This window comes from Gossypium hirsutum, unplaced genomic scaffold (assembly GCF_007990345.1).
Source record: "Gossypium hirsutum isolate 1008001.06 unplaced genomic scaffold, Gossypium_hirsutum_v2.1 scaffold_1353, whole genome shotgun sequence".
In the NCBI taxonomy this organism is placed as follows: Eukaryota; Viridiplantae; Streptophyta; class Magnoliopsida; order Malvales; family Malvaceae; genus Gossypium; species Gossypium hirsutum.
In genome coordinates, this window is record NW_024403572.1 from 1 (window position 1) to 9,866 (window position 9,866).

General features: G+C 37.0%; 1 pseudogene; it reads right to left on the reverse strand.

Annotated features, from left to right (window-relative positions):
• Positions 1 to 6,887: 6,887 nt before the first annotated feature.
• Positions 6,888 to 9,862, reverse strand: LOC121203435 (zinc finger CCCH domain-containing protein 38-like; annotated as a pseudogene).
• Positions 9,863 to 9,866: the final 4 nt, after the last annotated feature.

The following is a 9,866-nucleotide window of genomic DNA, read 5'->3' on the forward strand; positions in this document are numbered from 1 at the left end:
AATTAGATCATTGAGCACATCAACAATATGGCATTCTTCTTTATCCTTACATTGAATAGATTCGAAAACACTGAAGGTAACATGCTCATCATTAAGTCGCATGGTTAGTTCACCTTTGAAAACATCAATAAGAGTTTGTTCCAATGGCTAAAAATGGTTGTCCCAAGATTATGGAAACTTCCTTGTCTGCCTCGCAATCAAGCATGATAAAATAAGCTGGAAAAATGAATTTATCCACACAAACTAAGATATCTTTGATTTGCCCTTCAGGTTGAGCCAATAATCGATCAGGTAGTTGCAATGTCACTGCAATAGGTTTCATGTGACCAATTCCTAACTTTCTAAAAGTAGATAGTGGCATTAGGTTGATGCTAGCTCCCAAAGTCGCATAAAGTCTTGCCCAAATAATGGTTGTCAATTGAACATGGAATAGGAAAACTTCAAGGATCTTTCATTTGGGGCCAACTTGTTTGTCAAAACAGCACTACAACCCTTTGTAAGGAATGCCTATCATAGTCTGAAAGAGTTTAAAATCAAACAGAAATTTCCAAAGGCAATATAGATGCAGATAAGTTGAGGGAACTCTTGGGTCTGTACTCCCAAGCTCCTAGAAAGAATAATGATTTTAATCGACCACGATTCATCGTTTGAGGGACAGAAAATAAGGATAGATAAGTGAAAGTTGGCACTCCGCAGTCACACCAGTTGTTCTATCAGACTCCGAAAGTGATAGGCTTAAAAGTGGTAACTTACCAATTCGGACATGGGAAATTCTCAGTATGGGTCGTTTTGAACCTACCTGGTAGGTTCAAAGTATTCAAAATTCGAAAGCAAGTTTTCTTAATTGGCCTCCAACGCCCAAATAAAAGATGAATTCCTTGCACATAGCTTCTATGCGAGTCAATGTTCCCGCATTAAACCTCAAGAGCTATTACAGGTCAGAAGGAAGAGCTTGCATATACTGTTACATCGATGTTCTTGAACATGCTGATTCGACTTTGAAAAGTATTGTGACTGCGTCTGATTTGGTGGATGCATCTAAGGTGCTGATTGAGTTTGTTGTTGTTGATTGTAATGCCTTTCTTGAATTATAATTGCCTTGAATAGATATGTTCCTATATCGAATGTTCGCCAGCATTTATCTAGTATTTTGATTTCCCCAGACTGTTGATTGTGTGCAGAATTATTATATAATTTATAGAATTGTTGCGGATGTTACTGACATAAAAAGGCATTCCTGGATGTTGTGGACAATCTTCATAGTTGTGTGTTGCACTGGCAAATTCACAACAAAGTAATAAGCATCTTGTTGAGCGCTTGTTAGTGCAACGTCACTAGTCCTTTTATCATATTTGCAGAGGAAACTGAGCACTAATGCAGATATTGCGTCCATTCAATAACTCTCGAAGTAGCTTTTGCTTGTGCAGCTCTAGAGATAGAATTGGTAATCATTCTGAGCAAGTCTTCAAGAATTCTAATAGCATCATTATAAGTACAATCCAGCAAAGGGCCATTGTGATGCGTTGAAAAGAATCTCATGTAAATTCAGCCATTATAGAAAATCTCAATTTGTGTTCCTGTTGAATTGTGGTGCATGAGACAACGTCGAAGCAAAGATTTATAACATTCCATGTGGTGTAAATTTCTCATCATCCAGCTGATAATAATATAATATCATTTCAGAGATGAGGCATTAATTGTCGACAGGTTAAATCCAAAACAAACTATATTGCTAGTGCATTCCAAGAAGTAATTTATCCGACAGGTAGCCTAAGGAATTAAGTACGAGCTCTTCCGTGCAAGGACTAAGGAAATATTGTATTTTCAAAATGACATCAAGAATGCCTTGTTGACTAAAGAAGCACAAATCAATAAAATGATTTAAGATGTTCTCGTGCATCTTCATGTGCAGTCCAGCATATTGCCGATTAGAATCTAGCATTTGAAACATTATTGGTTTGAGTTCAAAATTTCAGCTTGGATTCCTGGCCTAACAGCTCTCGGTTGTAAGTCATCCAAGACAGGTAGGTACTACAAATCTTGTATAGTCCTATTTTGTATTTGAGCGTCTTTCGGCAATGTAGGTCATTAGCATTTTAGTTCAGCATCGGGGGTATGACTTCATCATTTTTTGGTAAAGTCATATCCTTTGTTCTTGAAGTCTCCTCCGAACGGTTCTTTAATTTCTAGATCAAAATCAACAATAAACTCTGAATTTTTTCGGGTCATACAATACCTAAAATAAAATTTGAAAATAGCAACAAAAAGAAAAGTTAGTAACAAAATATTATGAAATAAAAAATAAACAAAAATAAATATCAAACAAACGTCATCCCCGACAATAGCACCAAAACTTAATCGGTTGTTTAACATCACAGCAACAATGTGTAAGCATACACTATCGATGCAAGTATAGTAGACAGATATCAGTCTGCTGGATATCGATCCCACAAGATGGTTATCTTTTGTCTATCAATGTCAGTGCAATAAATAGATAGAAACGAGATAAATTGTGAGAGTAGTTGTCAAAGCAATAACTTGAAATCAATAAGATAAATACGATAATAATAATCTGAGATCCCAACGTGAATATTCTACAGAATACTAAGTGCTCAAAAGGTATAAAAGGATAGATGATTGCCGATGCATTAAATTTCAATGAATATCTTACCAAGCTTCTATATTTAATCTAAGACTTAAACATTTACTTTAACCACACCTTCCGATGTGGCAATGGAACACTATAAGAACAAGTGAATTAAATTGCTCTAATCCTCAAGCAACTTCCGTTATCATACTTGTTAGCTTGAACTGTCACTGCACCTTCTAGTGTCAGTGGACTACAATAACACTTCCATACTAAACATTCAAACCAAAAATTAAATAGTAGAACCAAGACTGAATAAAATAACTTTTAACCCCAGAAATCATGTATACTTCATACAAACATGAAATAGAAAGTAATCACCAGCATTAGAAAAAGAAAAATAAAAAACAAGTAGAGAATACTATTCTTAGACAACTCAACTTGATCTCTCTATTCCTCTTGTGTCACACTCAGGGCTCCTCATCAAGAGCTGGTCTGCATCCTATCGTGTCAGTTCACCCGTAGGGGACTTAAACCGCCATCGTCGAAAAGCTTCAAAAGATAGGTTGAAGATAATCCAAAAGCTCTCCCCCTTCTTCTTTGACGTCAATATTAATATTTATCCAAATAGACAAGTTCCTTTCATCAGAATCATGCTGCCATGCTGTAACGTACAAGTTGATTGTACCAGACATGATAGCTCATACATTTTTATTACTTGGACAGCTTCAAATGCAGTGACAATTCGTACAAAACATGACAAAATAGGATAAATAGGCTAAGATCCACTGAGTTATAAAATGCAATTTTACTAAACAAAAATGCTAAATATGTGCTAAAGATAACTAAATTGATAAAATTAACCATAAATAAAGAGAAAACATATGTTCTTTCTAGTATTATCTTCATAACTATAGAAAAACTCGATCATTGTTGCACAAAAACTCGTGAGCTGGTCATAATACTCTATGATATGAGTTTTTCTATAAGAAGATAAAGAAGTGAGAGAATGAGAAATAAGGTAGTGATCAGGAAATGGTACTAAGGGGAATAAGGACATATGATGTGCTAAACGATTTTCATATTTGAAATTATTTGATGCTACCATTCTTGAAATCCATACATGTCCTAAGCTCAGAATGTTACAAGCCAAAAAGCCTATGTTATCTAGTAGGTCATTTAAATGTACTGAATTTCACTATGACTGTTTTTTGCTGGTAATAAATTATTTATAATTTGGTTCTTAATTTGAACCTTTGCTTGTTGTTTGTAATTATCATACTTATATATGAATGAATGCTATTCTCCAATGCTACACTTAATACTTGTTCAAAGGTTGTCTTTCATTTACTGCTTTTGTTGTGTTGCTTAGGAACAATAATTCAGTAAAGGGATTTGATCTGTCTAATCAATGTAAAGATTAATGTTTCCGTACTTAGGAGCTTGAACATAAGCATATTAGTTAAGTTTAATTATATTTTCGAAAGTTTGGTAAGTCCAATAAATGCTAATTAAGTCTTTGTTGACTGAGAGGCTGAATGAGGCCTAAGGGTGAGCTAATACACTTGAAGCGTGCAGAAGACCATTAGAAAGTGTGATAACTCATTCTGGTCACTAGGTTGAAACATGGAGCACTAGATGTCACAGCATAAAGCACAAAATAGAAGAATTTCAAGAATGTCTTCGATGTCGTGACATACCCCTAAAGATAACCTAAAGTTGGCATACTGGCTTCGATGTCACGACATAGGACTTGGTGTGTCATTACATCGCCCTTTTACCGAAAATATTTACAAGTCAATAGGTTTTGGTCCGCACAATCAAATGTTAAGCATGAGTACAACAACTGACCCAGGTTAAGGACAACAGCCACCTTAAAGTCATAATAAGCTTCTAACACATGTATAGACAATTTCACAATGTATAATTTTCTCTTTAGATTTTTTAGTCTTTAGCTTTTTCTCTTCTTAGGTTTAGATTTTATTTCATTCTTGTTATTTACTTTTGTCGAGAGATCAAGTTTGTGAGTACAATCAAACTCTGAGGATTCTGCTCTTATTTAATACAAATCAAACTTATTCTAAACTCTATTTCTTGAATTGCATTTTATGTTTATTCTCTTTATTAAATTTATATTGTTTATGAGATCATGAGGAACTAATCTCTTGTGGAGGACTAGCAAGTGGATGTGTGATTATTAACTTTTTGTAGGGAATTCTTAGCAAATCAGTTGTTAGGAGAGAAATAACATAAAACCCAAGGCCTGACAATCCTAAGAAGTCATTAAGATGGAATTAACCCAAATTTGGTATAGCCCATTCGTGAACACCTTAATCCTGAACCAATCTAGACTATGAGGTTGAGAGATAAGTAGTCTTTCTGACTCGATATTCTAGTATAAAAATTAAAGGATCTAGCTGGGGTATTGATTAGTTGATCAAACAATTGCAAGCAATTCCTACATATACGATGTTTGCTAGAATATAATAAGATTTTTTTGATGGAAAAAAAGTCATGTGAAACGAGGCATGCACTAGTACAATTACGGATCACTATGCACGCTTAAAAGGTGGTATGGCTTCTAATTGTCATATTTAATGTGCATATGGCCAATAGGTTGACATTTGTTACATAATCCTCATCTTATTAGGCGAACTTTGAAAGCTAGATATTTTAAGACTCAAATTCTTAAATTCGAAATCTACCTTATTTACTTGGTAAGTCTATGGATGCAAAGGCTCCTTAGAAGGTTTGGGATAGAGGATCGGTGATGGGAGGAAAGCCTCTATCTAGGATGATGCTGGGTCTAACGATGAAGATTCAAAATTCAAATATGGAGTCTAATTGGCTCTAACTCCAAGTAAAGTTGCAGAGCTCATTGATTCCAATACAAGAAAATGGAGAACCGAATCAATCATAATACCTTCACAGAGGGAGATGCTGAGAGAATTTTATGCATTCCTTTGTCAATGAATGCGCAAGAAGATCACATCGTATGGCAAGGAGAGGCGACAAGGGAGTATTCCGTTCGGAGTGGCATAAACTACTATTACAAGACATGCAGAATCAAAGACAACAAATTGACAGACAGTTTCTAAGAAATGTGGAACTTAGATCTACCTCCAAGAATTAAATTACAAACTGAGGATTTCTTGTAATAATTGCCCACTTTAGAAACCTACATTATAGAAGAATGATGGGATTGCAAATTGTTGTAAATGTCAAAGTGGAGCAGAAACGAGGGAGCATCTATTTGTGAATGCCCCACAACAAAGGAAACATGTGAGAAGCTAATGTTACTGGCCTATAGCAGAAGCAAATACTAAATACAAAGTTTGGATTAAGAACTTGTTCAAATCTAATCTTTGTATAAGTGCAGATTGATAGCATGTGCAATGTGGGCGATGTGGATGTTAAGAAACATATTCATTCATAAGGGATAAGGTTACACGCACACTTAACTGGGCGAAGGTTACAGTCGGGTAGATGGACAGCTCCAAACAGGCCGACAGTTAAAATAAACTTGACGCAGCGTTTAAAAGGTAAAGAAAAGAGTTTGCTCTGATTAGTGGTACGAAATGAAAAGGCAGGGTTATTTGTTTAAACTCGTCCTGCATGAGAACATACCACTCGTTTTTGTAGCAGAAGTGATGGCATGCTCCAGGCGATTCAGCTAGGGTTAACTCTCGGACTGCTGGGGGTTGTAATGAAGGAGATGCTCGCTCGGTGATTTGTAAACTGCAAGCAGAGTAAGCAGACAAATCTGAAATCGAAGTCTTTATTAGATATTCTAAGCATAGTATGAATTCTTTATCCCATTCGCATTAATTCACTCATTTGGTAGCAGTTCTGGCCATCGAATTTCAATAGCCGCTACTGGCAAGAACGCTGTCTTAGATATAACCAATTCCAACCTTCTATGAGACCGTTGAAAGAATCCTTGCACTGTTTGTTTGGAATGGAAAGGAATAAGAAAAGCACTGCATAAACGCAGGGGCAATGACAGCTTCTGTTGTTAATTAGAAAATTACAACTATGTTTTTATGTTTTACGGCAAAAAATGGCAGAAAAATTCCATGGCGCATATGTAGTGAATAGTGGAGCACTGAGAATACGTGCACATCCAACAGGAACAAACTATAAATGCAAACACCATAAGTTAAGTGCTAAGTTTCAAAATTGTCTAAACATCTAACTTAGCACATACCAGCCTAGACACAAGCACGATGCTAAAACGAGTAAACAAGCTGTTTCAGGCACTAGATTTGAATCATCACAACTGGTACAAAGTGGTCACACATGCAGAAGTGCCAATATCATATGTTAAACTTCTAAAACAGAAGCAACAAAATATCTACAGAGTTAAAAGTCACTACTTAACCCTACTTCCAAGGAATAAAACACATAAATATCAATTGAAAAGATTAGCATTTTTCAGAGGTGCTGAAACTAGATAAAGAAAGGGGACAAATGACAAAAGATGTAATAGCCTGGATAACTGTAAAAATAATAGCACAAAAAGACATAACCATCCCTATTTCTTTCAGCTCTTCTGAAACTTTTCCACATATGCCTGCAACAGAATAAAAATTTGTAAGCTCAGCATGTTATGCATAAAATGGAACAGTCTTAAGATGAAATAATCAAATTATGAAAAGCATTTCTACCAACTTCAACCATGGACATTGGAAATCTTTCAATGAGTTTATACTTATCTGACAATAAGCACATTGAAGGTCCCTGGCTATTAGCAAGTTATTAGGTGATAACTAATCACACAAAACAGACACATGATGGCTCAAATGAAAGACAGAAATAAAATGCAGCGCAAAAGGGAAAAGACAACAATGGAAAGGCCTTATGTTCTTCCCCCCACCCCCCACCCCCCCCAAAAAAAAAAAAACACTCTAAACCCTTCAATTTAAAAGAAAGCTGCACTCACCTGTACAAGTTTGCTAAGCTTTGGTTTTGAAAATGACAGATATTGATCAATTTTTTCAGGTGTTTGCGGAATATTAGTCCCTTGAACTGTAGCAATCACTTTGTCAACAACCTTCTTCACAATGTTTTTGTAAGCCTCTTTGCCAATTTGACCTTCCTTCCATGTCGGTTTGAGGAGATCCTTGACAAACTCAACGAGTGCAAATTTAAATGCACGAATTCCCTTACTATCCTTGTTCTTCTTGGCCTCATCAGTCTTGTCATCAGCATCTCCACTCTCTGATGGGCCATTCTCCCCTTCAGCTTTCTTGGTTTCCTCAACTCCTTCATTTTTCTTCTTTGCCTCGGAACTTGCAACAGGCTCCAGCTGATTTGGCTTATGGCTATCAAAATCAGGCTCTCTTTTGGAACTGAGATCATTATGATAATCATCATCATTATTACTACACAAAAGAGATGAAGGTAACAACTTATAAGCCGATAGTTCAGATTGGCCATCAGTATTTTTCTCCGCAACAGGCTGTATTGAAAACCCCAAAGGCTTTGTATCTGTGCCCTGCTTCTTGGCAGGCTCAATACTATCAGATATAGGTCATATTGTTTTGGGAAAGTAATGTCTTGATCTGGCTGTAGATTTGGCATGGAATCTGGCTCAATATGACCTCCAGAGTTTGCAATAGAAGTCACCTGCATTCCATTATGGGCATTAAGAGCAGCATGAAGTAATGGAAGTTGCTGCCCCTTTCCAAACAACTGAGCTAGAGAGGCTGAAAGATTGGTAAGTTGGGTGAGCTGCTCATTGCTTACCATAGTCTGAGTTGACTTAGACCCAGAATTACCATGTAATACATTTGCATCCCCAATATTTAGTTCATTGCTTCTTTTCTCCTCTTGAAACAGCAGGCCGTTTTGGGCATCTTCCATAGTCACTTCATTAGAAGGGATTGTCACTTGACTTTGTCCAACTGCATTTATGTTTGAACAAGGTAAAGTACTAGGACTTGGCCCAGGCTGGTCAAAGCTTGGCAACGGCGTGTTGTTGATAGAAAAATTTAGAACAATGTGTGAATTGGAACCTGTGTTAAGAGCATTGCTGACACATGGCAGTGCTACACCACTGCTGCACCTCATCAGGTGGTCCTGGTGAACATTAGATTTCTCAGTTAACATTGGCAAAGCTGCAAGCCCATCATGTACCTGATCTGAGGCCGCTTTAGTTATATTCCTTTCTTGAGAATGTAAAAGTGTTTCGACAAGAGCTGGTTTTGAACCATGAGAGAGTTCCTTTTTAATAGAAGACTGTATCTTGTAATTCCACTCAGGGGACATTTCCATATCACCAAGCGACTCTTCAGCACCTTTTGGTTCAGATACGCCAATATTAACACCAGAATTTTCTATCTTCCTCGGAGTTTGTTCATCCTTGTCAATATCAACTTTTTTATACTGCACATCAGCCTCAATGTTCTTTCCACTGACATCATAGTTGTGCTGCCATTTCTCATCCATGGACCAATTAGAGAATCTTGGTTCAGAGGCACCCTTTTTTCCAATTGTGTCCTTGCTGAACTTTGTAGCCCCTAAGTAGGCACCTGTATCACTCCATTTTGAACCAGTCCATGAGTTGTTCGCATCATTTGAAGCCTCAGCATCACTCCATTTTGAACCAGTCCATGAGTTGTTTGCATCATTTGAAGCATCAAGATCACTCCATTTTGGACCAGTCCAGGGTATCTCAGCTTCATTTATCACATTAGCATCACTTCTTTCAGGAGCATTCCAAGATTTATTCACATTGAATGAAGCATCTGTATCTCTCAATGTTGGACCATCCTGCAACCTATCCACATTAATGGAACTTGGACACCATACACCTCTATCACCACGTGACCTTCTATCAGGACTTGCACGTGCCTGACCATGATGAGAAAACCTACAATATTTTCCATTATGACAATTTCCAGAAGCAAAGAATTTGCAAGGAATATCACTGCTTCGACGAGCTTCACGCTCACCATCACGATCTGGAGTTCTAATTCTGTTCCGCTTGGTGTTTTCCCTTTCACTACTTATCTCATTCGTTGTTCTTCTACTGAAGCCATCAGTAGCACCATCATGAGCAAACCTACATGATGCACCCCTACGGCAGTTACCTTTCAGATAATCAGTGCAGCAATCAGTAGACCTTCCACTCTTAACAAGGTAATCTTTACAATCATCGTGAGTAATATATTTTGAAACACCAGCTCTCTTTTGTCTATTATCCCAACCATCCTCACGACTTTGAATATCTTGGTGAAGAAAGTGACACTGACTGCCTCTCCTGCATCTACCAGCC